The sequence below is a fragment of the Malurus melanocephalus genome, unplaced genomic scaffold (assembly GCF_030028575.1).
Source record: "Malurus melanocephalus ecotype Western Australia unplaced genomic scaffold, MMel_1.1 scaffold_24, whole genome shotgun sequence".
NCBI classification, from domain to species: Eukaryota; Metazoa; Chordata; class Aves; order Passeriformes; family Maluridae; genus Malurus; species Malurus melanocephalus.
Window position 1 is genome coordinate 1,273,047 of NW_026623256.1, and position 14,927 is coordinate 1,287,973.

A 14,927-nucleotide genomic window follows, 5' to 3' on the forward strand; every position below is an offset into this window, starting at 1 on the left:
TCCACAGCAGCCAGACCTGTCCTGCACAGTGATGGAGTGCAAACCCACAGCCAGGCTCTGTGCCACCCTGGGAGTCACTCCTTGTGCTGGGGATCAGTCAGAGGTGGGAGAAGGGAGSACACCTTGCCCAGCCTCGGGTAATTGTCACACGGCTCCCAACCACCCAGCTCCTCACCTTCATGCCAACAACAGCTGGGATCTGGCACTCGCTGGAGGTCATTGCAAGGGTGGGATGAGGAGGAGGGATGGCAGCAATAMGAGATTTTTAGCTAAGAAAAGCCCCATAATGGCTAACATGGACCTTTTTGGCCACACAGGTTTTCTGGAATGAATCTACAAGCATGGCATGTAATTGGATTTGGCTGGTAAAAGCTTTTTTTTTACACAGAATAATGGGTTGAATGCATTTCTATTTAATGATCTGGTGTAGCTTGTTTTAATGGTGCTTGAGTGGGATATTCTAAGAAATTTTTACGGAAGGACCAAGGATTTTACATGGATAACATGACCACTATGGAGAATGAAATTTTGTAAGAATAATTATTTGACAGAACTCTTTACAGGGCTTAGCTGYCTGTATAGTTGGACCAAATCATGCCCACAAATCCGTTACTGTAATGTGATATTTTCTTTCTGGCAAACCTGCCAAATATGTGTATGTGCAAGAACGGCATCCAAAAGAGTTAAAACAACTCACAAAAAGAAGAGATTTGGAAGGTCTCAAAGTGAAGATTAGAATCTTATTCCTCTGGGGAGAAGAATGGCTTTTATTGTTACAATAATTTTAAAAAATCAAGTTCTTTCTACCAGAATTATTAATCTTAAAGCACAAGGTGTTTTCAGGGGGCCCCTTTCTCCTCCAACTATATCAGCAATTAACTGTTTTGACAATTTATTTGCCACCAGTTCCAGGTAAGGCATGGGGGTCCTTGAAGTGCCAGTGGATGACAAATTGGAGATCAATCTGATTTAGTACATTATTGCAAATAAAACTGTCTGGTTTCACAGAGGCAAATTCTACCTTGGGAAAGAAACAGCTCTTCTCTATTTGGTTCTGATTYGTCCTCAAAACAAATCACATTCTTGGTCCTGGCAACCATGACATGACCAGATAACAGGACCTGGGAGGAAGATAAAAGARGAGCAACCAGACCACCCTCTGCCTTCTGATCACTAAATGATCAGATGTTGGGGAAGGATGATTTATGTGGGAAGGCTCAAACCACTAAACAAGGCTACGAGATGACAACGTGTAGTTCTGCATGTGGAAAAAAAAGCCTAAAAATATCTGAAGGGTGTAAACATGACTGAGAGAGCTGTGGTATCAAAGGGACAGYGCCGAGCACAGGGCTCAGAGCTGGCAGCTTTCCTTGCTGTTCAGAGCAGTGGATGGGAGATAACGGAGAGGCARAGCATCCTCATCAGATATTTCACTTCAGCCTGTCCCTCTGTGACTACTGCCTGGACACAAAACAAAGCAATAAAATATTTTCCTCCCCTCTTAAACCTGGTGACTCCCAACACCACGGGGCAAATCCCATCCTGCTGAAATAAAAAAATCTTTCCCCACTGGGCTGTTAAAGCAGCTCTCACCGGCCAAATGTCATCTGTCCTTTTAGTCTCTCCCTTCCTTTTGAAATAATAATACAGCTTATGGATTATCCCTACCAGACCCCAAGACTTTAGAGAAATTTGTATGTATTTCTTATGGCTCTCTTCAGATGCATGGTTGGATTCTCAGCTGATGGGAAGCCACGCTGATTCATGGCAGCTGAAGACACAGCCTCTTGTGTTTTGTCTTGTCTTCCCATCTCAMTGAACTTTCCAAGGATCTAAATTAATGCAAGGGAAATACGACCTTGCCTCAGTGAATTGTTTTGAGGGCTAATGTGCTGAGCGATTTATGGGCAAAGAGGGKTTTTTTTTTTCTTCTTTCTTTAATAAAAAGTGCTTTCATTCAGCAGCTTTGATGGAAAGCCTGCAAGGACCCACGATAAGTATGTAACCGGAACAGGCTCCTATTAGCTATCACTGTTACAAATCTATTAGTCCCACACATTAGAGCATGTGCTGGACCTGATGAGCTACACTAGTGGGAACATGAGTCATTTCATGAAATAGATGTAGCTTGCAAATCTTTTAGACTGTTATCCAATTCCTTTTCTTTCAGTTTAATTAGGATATAAAACATGGCCTTAAGAGCTYGCACGAGTGGAGGGAACTCCATGCGAAGGAGAGGGAAGCAGCTGCGGGGGATTCCCGGCTGCTCTGCTGCTGATCCCCGTACTTTTGCCTGCGAGGTGGTTCTGCTGTTCTGCCAGGGAYTGATGGAGACCCCGGCTCTTGAAGYGTTGCAGGAGGACAGAGCTGCTCTTGCTCGCCTGAGGATGATTCTCACAAGGTGGGTTGGCCRTGGATTTTCTCACATCCCTTCCCTTTCCCTGCAATGCCAACACCCAGCRGAGATGCTGGGAGATGCTGGGCTGTGTCCCAGCTGACAGAGCTGCTCTGCTGGCAGGACAGCCAGCACCCACTGGGGCTGAGCCAGAGCCCAGCAGAGCTCCTGGAGCCAGGAGGGGCTGCCAGCAGATCCCTAACAGGGTGACACGGTGACAGCAGAGAGCAGCAATGAGGCAAATCACATTGTGTGCTTTTCCAACTCGTATGCAAAGCACCTCTAATGAGCGGAGACGAGCCTCTGAGACCCGAGATGCTGATGATGAATTAATATAAAATCAAACCATACACTTTAAAGACAAGAGCATCCAGCCCTTCTCATAACTGATGCAGGACATGTTTCATCCAGAGCATATCTGCTATCATTGGCACACTTTCTGTTCTTGAATTCATCTGTTCTGTACATTTGGGGACAGGCATGATTAGCATTTGGCTTTGTAGAATTCAGAACCTAATTCCTATGAGTTTTCATGTCTTCCTTTTCCTTGTTTTGATTCTTGTTTGTCCGTTTGTTAGTTTGTTTATCAACATATATCCTGTTTCAAACAAAAATAGCAGAGATGGGCACTTGCTTTCTTCCTGGACAGATTCCTTTGTRTACTGATTTATTTCGTTTTTTAAAGACAGACACCTGGTTTCCTCATAAATGAGTGTTGGCAGGCTGGGAAGCTTGGGGGGAGGAGGGGGAAAAGGAGAAATGCATCTGTTTAGAACAAATGCAACACTGAAGGAAAGCTTTGCAATATCATCCAAGATTGGCCTGATTGTCTGATGCCTTAAACATATGGTATGTTCCTATATATATTATGCATGAAAACTATCTGCATGCACATAGCAGCCATTCTGCAATGCTTTACACAGAGTCTGCCAAATCCCAAACTTCTTATTCAAACCCAGCCCTCGGCGAAGACAATGAGCTTTTATCTCAGCCTTGACGCGTTTGGCGTGCTCCATCCCTTCTCCCTTATTTTAATCTCAACTGGAAGAGGATTTCAACATTTCATCCTTTGGCATTGAGCCCCAATTCTCCTGCTCCCCAGGGAGTGCGAAGTTGGAGCTGGAAGGGTGTGGTGATGTGGCAGTGAAGGAAATACCACTGGGAAGGAAAAAAAGCCTCATGGGAGTGTGATCAGCCAGCTCTGAGCAGTGCTGACACACCTGTGTATGTCAGCTTGGCTCATGCTCGTGTGTAAACAGCATAGAATATCTGCAAGGCAGTTTTCCAGAGCTGAGGAAAAGCTCCAGCAAGTCCTGAGGTTTCTGTCCTGCTCTGACACAGACCTTTCCTTCCTAGTCAGCCTCAGCCTGGCTGAGCTGTCCTTTGTGGGGATGAAAGCTGCTGTTCTGGGGGATCTCCACATCATCTTTGCACTGCTGGGTTGGCAAGAAACTTAGCCAGGGAGGKATATTGCAGTTATTGCATGTATCTCTAGACTACCATCAGTGCTGTGGTTGGCCCTGTAAGGGATAGTTCTTTGGTGGGGGGGAACATCTCCTTTTCTTTTTTTAAAAGTAATTTTAAGGATTGGGAAGGGGGGAAGAAGGGGTTTGTCTTACTGTGAAGCTCAATATCATCGTGTGTTCCCTGGCTGTGTTGAAGTGTTTGCCCTTTAGTGGAGGTGACAGACCAGAGGAGCTGACTGGCAAGTGCCCATTTTATGACTTCATATTTCTTGTGCCTCTGTAAGTGGTGGCACTCCCAAGGTGCAAAAGGTGGACGTTTCCAGATGAAGAAAAGCGAAGATGCTTCAAATTTCTTGGTCCCGTGCCACCTGTAGCTGAAGCAGAGCCTCCWGTTGCACAGCAAGATGTCATCATCCTGTCAAAATAGTTCCTGAAGGCCTGAGGCATCCAGAAATTATTGTGGAGGGTTTTGCAAGAGTCCCTCTGCCATTAGCTCTGCAACAGAAAATTTCCAGGAGTGGGTTATCTTTGACAGGTGTAATTATGCCTAATGCAGTGTCAAAACTTTGCAGTTTTGAAGAACTTACTGTCAGTCCGAACCCTGTCCACCCACAGCTCCATCAGAGAGGGTCTGAAAATGGTCAATACTTCTTCTAAGTTGGCAATAGTTGGAAGCCTGTAGAAATTCCAGGAATTTAATTAAAGAGATTGCCCTTCCCCTTTTTTCATTTTTAACACTGCACAAGAAAATCTGGTTTCTTGTGTCTTTGAATTTAATTTTCTTCTCCTCCCAAAATGTTATTGAGATCTCCTGGGTTTCATCATTTTGAGGAATTCCTGTCCTCCCCTTCCTGCCAATACTCTCTGTGGCCCTGCTGCACTGTCACCAAAATCCTATGCAATTAGACCCCAAAGGATGATTCAAATTCAGATTTAATCTTGGGCAAAGAGAAGCCTTTAGATCAAACATCCCCACTACCGTGCAAAGCAAAGGCTCTGAATGCACCACCATGTAACGATCATTAGAGGAGCCGAAGATCTGAAATCTCACACTCACGCAGATGAGTGATGGATAAACATCACTTTCCTAAAAAAAGCACTTTCTCAGGCTCTTTAATCCATCCAGAATTTAACAACTGGGTGCTGACTGAGGCACAGCTTGATTGGGGAGAGATGAAGGGACAGAGAGGAAGCTTAACACAGAGCCAGCTCAAAGCAAACGCCTTTAATGCTGCCGATCTCAGAGGCTTTGAAGCAGAAGCCCTTGTGTCCTCGGTGGTTCTCTGTGGCAACTTTTTGGCATTAAAGTTTGTGAGAGGGAATGATGAGTTTCCTATTATCACGCATGGAGATGTGATCCATTGTGCCCACGCTGAGGAGGTTTAACATTCACCACACTTTGTCCTGCAGATACGCTGTGATGTGTCCTTTACAGGCTGCAGCCAGCTACRTTGAAATCTTGACTGACATTTCTTATCTGATGGGGGCTGCTTTTCCACTGGCTGCTCTTTAGAGTGATAAATGTCAGGAGTTTGGGAGTTTGCTTGTATCTAGGCTCTCCATCTGAGACTTTGGGCAGGTAATTATCCTGAGACCAYGGGACTTTGTCATGCAATCCACTGCCATGCTCATACAGGGAATGAGTCAGCCAAGGGTCATGGATTTGGTGTATCCCRGAATTGGGAAGCATCCACAAAGATAAGGAGAGAAGGACAGAATCTGAGCAAAGATTTTCCCCAACCAAAGATGAAAGTAAACCTTTTGTGACATTGTGGAGTTGTCTGTCTTGATCATCTGGGAAGGCCATGAGTCGGGATTGACCCAGCAGCCTCCAGATTTGAGGCTTCAGTCAACCAAGCAAAGCAACTAACCCTTGCAGGCTGGTGTCACAGCTGGAGCAGAGTGATAAACCTCCTACGTGAGGGCACCAGTGAAGGAAGCAGAGGTCTGTRGCAGCCACTGGGCTCCAAACAGAAAGCTTTCTTCCCCTATAAATGCTCAACACATTTGTCCTGATGGAAGGTGTAGCGAGAAAACAGAGAGAGGAGTGAAAGTTTCTTCTGTCCCTTCCTTGTCCCATGTCTCGCTTTTTCTCCCGGGTCCACTTCATGCTTCAATTTCAATATTTATCACCTGGAAGCTGAAAACGGGATTCATTGCAATCCAGGAACTTTTTAGTACATTTCTCAGTGTTCACAAGGTCTGAGAAATTAGGGTTGACATTTATTGGAGGAAGGAAGGGATGGGTGTCACCTTGCTTATTCTTCTCTTTTCCCAGCATGTTCACACTAGTGTGGCTGAAATAACTACCCTCTGCAGCTGGCATTAATATCAGTCTTTTTTTTTCCCTGAAAAAGCAGCACAACCAATATCAGYGAGCTCTTTGCATTCCCACACACCACAGAAGGAGGTAAGAGAAGTGTTTTCATCCCAGCCAGGTGTGGTGACRGGTAGGTGAGAAGCTGCCTGGCTCTGGCTGATGCTGGGACATCATCCCAGGTGAGCTGGGATGGCTGTGGGGTGACTCTGGAGGATGAAGAGGCTGCCACAGTGCCTCCCACCACCCTGGACCAAGTGCAATTTGCTTCTCTTCAGGCACCAGAGCTCTGCTGTGGGTTTTAGCTGTGATTAACACATCCACTGCTGTGTCCTCCCTTCCTCACTCAGATGCTGTGGCTGGCAGGGCTGCCTGCCCATTCCCCAGGTGACACAGAGCTGTGCTAAGGGAAGCTGCTTTCCCCTTCCCCACCTGACAGCTGGGTCAGTATTTTGGTGAGCACTCRCTGCCCTGTACCTGGCTCCAGGTTCCCTGGGCAGCTTAACCAGTTTGGAGGGACAGGGTGAGGAAATCCCTTGTTCAGATAACTGACTCAGATCATTCAGATGCTTGAGGGTGACAGTTGCTTTGTCTGGTTGGCTTTTTCTCCTGTTGTTTGTGCCTTTGTTTGCTTCCCCCTCCTTTCCCCTTAACATACCCTTTGAGCTGTTCTTTAATTGAAGTAAACGGAGCAGCTGCTATGGTGTGTGCTGTTTTTCCCATTTTCCCCCGTGAGTCACACATTTCCTTCCTTAATGTCTCTATCTTCAGTCGGTCTGTACTAATGAGGCCCCACATCTCAGCTGCTGAATGCTCAAGCTCATCTGCCTGGAATTTTCTAACTCATTTCAATTCATTTCCCACTTTCCCCTCTCATCCCTGCTGCTTTCCTCCCATTCCCATCCCACCTCTCTTTGTCTCTTTTCCCTGATTTTGACTCTTGTCCCTTTGTGTCCCACCAGCCTGCCTGCTGCCCTCCCAGAGGGAGATGGGACCTGAGGATCATTACAGATGCAGGATTTGTGTGCTGGGAGGGCACAGCAGGGAGTGGGCAGCATTGCCATGGATGCCAAGAGTGGCTCCTATTTAAGGGTGCTGGAGAAGCCYCTTCTGGGGTTGTGGGAGCTTAGGAAACACCAGGAATAGGCATTGTCCTTTCTGCCCCTCTTTTCTTCAGAGGGGAAGGAAATGAGGCTGCACAGTCCCATGCCAGAGACCCGCTGGAGAAAGCTGCCCCTTGGCTCTGTGCCTCGAGTGGGTATCAACACAAAGCAACATCTGCTTTGCACAGTTTTAGCTGCTCTGAGGAAAGAGCAGCACTGTGGGGTGCAGGAAGGGGTTAATAGGTGTGCCTTGCATGCCCTGGAGGTCTGAGGCTCAGAGATGTGGAGTCTCAGTCCCTAACAAAGTCAGGGATGTCCCAGGGCACCACTGCTTGGYGCTCACTTTCACTGGAAGGAAGGGGTGTGCTGATGTCTGCTGAGCAGGGTGGCAGGGCCAGTCCCGAAAGGTGTTTTTTCCCCATTATCACTGTTTCTTGTGGGTTTTGTTGAGCAATTCTTATTTAAACACCAAGCCCTGCTGTTGTCTGTTGCATTTACATCCTCACTCGCAGAAGGCAGGGACTGCTCTTTCTTCTCCTAAGCAGGTGTGGAACTGAGGMACAAGGAAACAAGGACCCAGTGTAAAAATTGGGCTCAGAGGTCATGACCAGTGAAATGTCAGCAGCCCTTGCCCAGAGGAGCCCTGGACACATCATCACTGCAGCCTCAGCAGTGCCGAGGAAGCCAGAGAGACCCAGAGGAGTCTCAGTTCTGATAGCAAACTCTACAAACCCCTCTACAAACCCCATTATCACAACTGGATCAGAGCCCTTCTCAGCTTTCACTCCWTTATCTCTTCCACCAGGAAATGTCTTTTCGTTTCACGAATATGCAGAACTGAGTCCTTGAGATTCAGCGGCAGGCATCTGATCCCCAGACCTGGAGCTCTGAGGGTTAATTCCTTCCTTACCACTGAATATCTGATTCCCCCAAAAGAAAAATCAGGATTAAGATCATTTTAGAGCCATAATAGAGCAAATAAATGCAAATCTTTGCCAGGAAGAGAAAAACACCTTGATGGAGATCAGACATTGGCTTGTGTGCACCTGGGAAAACTGGYGGAAGGAGCCAGAGCTACGAGCATTGGATGGCTGGAGGAATTTTGATCTAGCTTMAAATTTTGTTGTGCTGTTTTTGCTTTAAAATGCAGGTTCAGAGGAAAAAAATAAAAACCATGACAAAACAAAACACGCCAGTGCTTTCCTCTTTGCCTTCAGGGCCTCCTGTTGAGGTTCCCTCATCACCATAGAGATAATATTGCTTGTTAGGCCTAAGACTAGCAGTTGGAATTCAAGTGGAAAAAAGACCTAAACAAACCCATTATAAATCCCCAATTACTTTCAAACTGTCAGGCTTATTAAAAAATGTAAATATCCTTCTCATTCTTGAAGAGAGTGTATAAAAATGCATGAAGCTAAAACTCAGCTGAGCTGAAAGGAGTTGATTTCTGAAATAACTTTTCTGGGAAAATGGCAGAGGTTGCTCTTGGATGGCAGAAGGAGGAAAAAATACACCTGCCTGAGCCACTGATCCCAATCCTCCTTGCTGCTGGCATGTTGCTGGTGCTGCCCTATCTTAGATCACTGGTTGAATACAAATTTTTGGGCTGTTTTTCAGGTATTTTCAAGAAACATTCATGCAGATCCAACAGAGGGAATTTCTCCCAGCTGRTAATTGTTGGACCCCGACTGCACATGGCTGAAAGTGCCAGTTTTCAGTATTTGCCACTCACCTCAGTGGCACTATTTATCCATTAATGTTTTTCTCCTGCTTTTTCCTCCCTTCCCTTTTCTGAAAAGGGGGAGGGTATTTCTTTTGTTCTCAGATTTGATCTTGCTGTTGCCTGGGAGTTTCTCATGAGCTTGTCTTTAGTGCAAAGCCTTTCTTAGCACGGCCTATTCCCAGATTCAACCAGGACTTGCTCCAGAGGCTGGGATTTCCCACCTAGCAGAGCTGGTGCTAACCCTGCAAAATGGTGAGATTGTTTCTGGGGAGAGCCAGAGTTCTTTGCATTTTCTTCAGCATGAGTTACATCGAGGTCTCCCCTCCCCACTGTTTTTTTATCCACAGTTAATCACAACAGTTTTCAGGAGGGAATAGGATAGGGATAGGGATAAGGATATCAGATAAGGAAAGTTTAACGTGTTAATGTCAAAGTCATGTGTCATCATTCTGGTGGTGGGAARTGTTGGCCAGTGCTGTCCAGTGCTGGCTGCAAACTGGGGACAAAAAAGCAATATTTCTTCTGCTGGCCTCAAAGCAAAACACCTGTGACACTGGCAGAAGGGTAAAACTCTCCCTGGGGAGCCCTGAAAGGCAAACTGGTGTGTCATGGGTRCAGGATATGGCCAGTGGAGTGGGATCTTGGTCTGCACCGTGTCAGTGATGTGGCACTGGTGGCAGCTGGGGAAGGGAAAAGAAAGGCAGCCCTTCAAAGGAAGAGAAGGAATTTAAACATCCCATTATGACAGTGCTGTGTGCATACCAAAGCACGACAGAGGATTGCCATGTTTTATCCAATAACCTGCATATACCTCAGAGGTGTATATATTAAAAGGRGAAGTGGTTAGCTATTTAATTAAGGAAGCAAAATTGAAGTGATAAYATAAAAAAGGAGCATAATTGCTATTCTGATCAATCATCAGCTGGGACTAGCTTAAAAGGCAGCTACTTTAAAATCTCACTAGAGACTTTACAGGGCCTGCTGAACTTGGCACTCCTGCCAGTTCTCTCTGGAAATGCCAGATAGSGGAATCCCCCTTCCCCATCCATTTGCAGGTGCTTTGGCACTAGTTATATTTTTTTGTCTGGATGCTTATGAGGATCCATGATTTTAATTTCTGAGCATTTGAAGGCATCCCCAGAGCCCTGGCAGCAGCATTTTCATGGCACAGGATGGGGAGAGTGGAAGAGGGGTGTTTGAAGAAGGAGAGCTGTGGAAGGTGCCAAGGCAAAGCCTCTGCAGTTCCACTCCACAGTGCCTTGGCTGCCTGCACTCAGCTCCTGATGTGGGGCYGTTTGGAACATCCCAGAATTGCCCTCTCAGCCTGGCAATCCTGCAGGGACCTGCCATCTCCTCTGGCCTGACTGAGCATCTGAGAGGTTTTCTGCCTTGAGACTTTGGATGTGTTTTCAGAACGAAAGGACAACAGGAGCTGACTCCGTATTAATGCCAAACTTTAAATGTTTTGACTGTAAAACTGAAACACCATTACCTATTCCCTGCAGAGCTCCTCTCTCTCTCTCTCCTCGCCTTCTCCTCTCCACACTGTAGCCTTTTGTATGTCTCAGGCATTAATCCCTCGCTGCCGGGTTGTGTAAATTAAAGAATAATAGAGCTGCAGAGGCATAAGCTCGCTATGATGGGGAATGTGTTTGTATGCTAAGAAGCAATTTCAGTGAAAATTAACTCAATTTCATCTGAAATAGTGAAGACCGGCATAAGCTGGCAGATCCCCGAGGATGGTAAAATTACTTTGTCAAAGCTCTGCTTGCTTAAATTAACCAAGCAAGCACTCCAGGTTATTGGCAAGATGCAGCTAGTAACTAGGTTTTAATAAACAAAAATAGCTTTTTGGATAAATAAGAAAAGTGCAAAGCGCCTTATGCATTCTGCTGATGTGTTCATCTKTGTGTCCTCAGCAGCAAGACCTTCACATTCCTTCAGGAGCTTTCTTCAAGTCTCCGGGTCTCGCTGGTCTSTCTTCAGAGCCTTTGCAAACAAATATCAATCAGGAAATGCTTTTGGAGATGATCTTGGATAAGACTTTCCTCAGCAGCTAACAGACCGAATGGCTCAGTCTGCAACACCAAACTGAGGTAACAGAAACAGTTTCTAGAGACGGGTTTTGTTTTCCAAATCAGAAGATGACTGTTACTGGGTTTGTGACTATTAAATTGCTCAAAATAAGATGCGGTGACATAACAAGAATTTCTCTACACTGTCACTGATAAAGCAGATTYCTCAGACGAAGACATTACTGCCTAAGGGCAAGTCAGGGTGTGAACCTTCTCTGCCAGCTGGGAGCTCAGGTCCAAAGGAAGGGAAAATTTCATCATGACAGCAACGGTGGCTCAAGGACCAGCTCAGAGAGCTTGTGAATCAGTTGAGAAATGTGCTGGTTTGTAAAATTTATTTTTTAGATTTTTTTTTTGTTTGTATTGTTATTAATTGCATTTCTGAGGATGCTGTTCTGCAAACAGGCTTTGCCATTGGAAGTCATGAACATTAGGAAGGACCTTCTGAAAATGCTTATTCTTTTGCCTCTTAGTCCACCACTTTCAGGAAAGAAGATTGTTTCTTTTGGATCCCATTCYTCCAGGTATTACGATTTTGGTTTTGGTTCTAGTATTCATTAGAAATGTCATTAATTGGGCAGGAGGATAAAGAGCTTAGGAACCTCTCCATTGGAGGGGAATATGGAAAAGCTTCTTAGAATTGCAAAAATGCATAATCTCCATTGATTCTCTCTCTCCAAATGAGGTCATCAGTATTCAAAGAGCACTCCATATTTAAAATCTTTGGGTATGTGTCATCAGCACCCTCATCGGAAGGATGGATTGTTCCTTCTTGCTTAGCTAAGTCATGATTTCTGGCACCAGGAGCTGCTTCCATTCCTGTCTCCAAGACCCCAGTAAATGGGACTGTTAATGGTTTATCCAAGGAGCATTGCAGAAGGATCAGGCCAGCCAAATAGGAACATGAGGTGGAACCCAAGTACACAGAGACTGCAGTTCCCTGGTTGGTTGTTAACTCCCCTCTCTTCCTACCATAAATTTCAGTATCTGCAGCAGGGAAAGCAGCTGCATAAAAGATTTGCTGAGCCATCCACTCATTAAAGTGTTTCACTGGTAAAGAAATACTTTCTCTCACTGTTGCATATTTACAGTTTGGAGATTGCTTGTTAGGACGATCTGAGGTTGTATTTTTTAGCTGTGCTGCTTTCAGATGTCAGGAGAAGACACTTGGTTAATAACCCACAGTTCCTTTCCATGAACTCTAGTGCCCAGACTCGGGAGACAGCTGGCAGCCCCTCTCCTCATAAACAAACACACAGCCTAGGAAATATGGGACCAGCTCCGTGTAAAATCACCTCCCTTTGATAGGATTAATTGCAGAAACGCCACCGACTTGTCGTTAAATCCAACAAATGCATTTGGAGCGAGGAATAAATCGCGCGGGGAGGCAGTGGCTCATTTGGACAAACGCGCCCCGCTGAGACCTTTCATCACAKCCCCGCTCCATCGGCTTGTCCGTCACTGCCGCTTCCTCTCCCCATTAATGCGCTGGCTGTGGTCAGAAAGGTGCCAGCTTTAAAACAACGGCCCCAAAACCAGCCAGGGAATAAAAGCGATCGCTTCCCCCCGCCCCGCGCTATCAGCAGCCTGTCCGTCCGCTCTCGCCGAGCCGCTATCTGCTCCCCGCACGCCGCTCCCGTGTTCTATCTGCTCCCTCCGCTGATAAGAGCCGGTTCATCCATTGTCAGCCCTGCTGAGCCAATCTAGCTGCATTCGAGCGAGCTGGATTTTGTTCTGCATCACGTATCAATGACAACTTCCAGCGACGGCCTTGCTTTTAAAACCTGGCCGGCGAGGGTGCGCGGAGCTCGGAGAGCGAGGCACAKCTTTAAACACAAAGGGAATTCAAAGCGGCTCCGAAAAGGGCTTTGAAAATGGAGCAGATACGCCGCGGAGGCCACCAGGAGAGGCTGATAAACACGGGACACAGGGATAGCCCCAGGCAGAGMGCTGTGCTGTGCCCCGTCTGGAACGGGAGGGTCTGTGGGCACGGAGCGCGGGTGTGCCGCTCTAAAGGCAGAAACGGGATGRTTTGTGATTAAGGCACAGCAGTGACACTGAGTGGCTGGAGACTGCTGCAAGCGATCTGAGCTCTGGGCTCCCTCTCCTGCAGCGCTCCTTGAGAGAGGAGACCCTGCAAAGGCATGTTGGAGGAGAGGGAATCAACAGGATCCCATACCTAGACCTCTGCAGCCCTCTGAAAAACTCCCCCTGTGATGTGCCACTCTAGGGCAGGAATGAAAGGGACTGGCCTCTTGAGTTCTAAGCAGGGCTGTGTTGCAGCCAAAGCCTCAAAGAGCTACTGTAATTTGAATAATAAATAAAATGCAGCCTTCAACTAGGCTTTCATTAACTGGATGACACATTTTAATATCAAATTACTTTGATACTCTTGACTCAGAAGACTTGGAAGTGTCAAGATGTAGGGAAAAGCCAATTGCACGGATGCTTTGCCGAGTATGGAACTGCTCAAGTTCTAGTTTGTGTGTATTTCACCTTTAATGAATCTGACATTTTATGAGTCAGCACTGATGGGAAATGTGAAGGTTGTCTTTCAGGAACACCTCACTCCTCATCTCTGCCTGCCAAGATGTCACCTCCTTGCTCTTTGCTCTCTTAGGCTGCCGTGCTTCTCTCYAGCCCTTTTAACTTTCCCTACTCAAAAGATTAACCCTACAGTCTCRCACTGGAGAACCTACTTCAGCTGGWGAGAAGCAGCAGTACAAGACAGATAAGGGAGAAATTGTACCCTGAGGAAGCACGAGGAGTGCCTGCATCATATACACTTGCTTTACAAAACAGCAGCTACTTATGCAGAGCAAGTGGCCTTTTAAATGCAAGACAGGGTACATGGAAAAGCCATCGTGGCAGATGCCTCATTAGACCTCTATCGTGGCTACTTGGAGCAGTTTCTGTCCTATCCTTATTTTAGTTTTCCACTATGGTGTCTCTGCCTGCCTGCACTGTGTTGTGGCCRTAATCCTGGGTCAGGGCAGCCAGACTGTGAAAATGCAACATGAGAATGCTGAGAGGAAGGGAAGAGAAAGGAAAGGAGGGCTGGGGTGAAGCATCTTGGGGTGAGGAGTTGGGGCCAGATCCAAAGCGGGGTTTAGATCTGATCTAGGCTTTTTACCCCCAAGACATCTCCCAAGRCTGCCCAGAGGAATCACATGCTTTGTTTCTCTTTCCGGGAGTCTTAATATGGAAACCTTAACATTAAATATCACAAAAAGTGACTYGTTGGGCACTCCTAGAGATCAGAAGTGCTCAGGCAGCAGTTTGTGTTGGTGCCCTTCACCSTTTGCTCTGAAGGGGCTGTCATAGTGCAGAGAAAGATTTTGGATATGCAGAAAAAAAGATCAGACAATGTCATGGAAGGAAATCCATCAAAGTTTATTAACCACAGAGAGCCATTATTTCAGGTGGGCAATAGCAGGCCCGAGGTCTGGGGGAGCAGGTAGAGTACACAGCAAAGCAGACTCATCATCCTCACCCTTTCTGTGCCCTTTCCTCGCTGCTTTCAGCAGCAGGGCAGCAGGCTGGATGGATGCTTGGCTTTGTTCACTGCAAAGCTCTCTTCTTTCAACCTCAAAGGTAAAAATAGCCAGAGATCTCTGACTCGGTTCACACAAGTGTCTTTCAGATGGGAAAAGCTTTCAATTGCTTCCAGCCCGGGGCCAGAGCAGTAGCAGTGACCATGAAGTAGAAGGCTCCACATCCCGTATTAACCAGTCACTGCAGACCTGTTCTCTCTTCTTTTCCTTGCCTTGCCTTTTTTTTTTTTTTTTTTTAGCCTCTAATGAAGCACAAGTATCCGGAAGGAAGGCATGCCAGGGGTGACAGGGAAA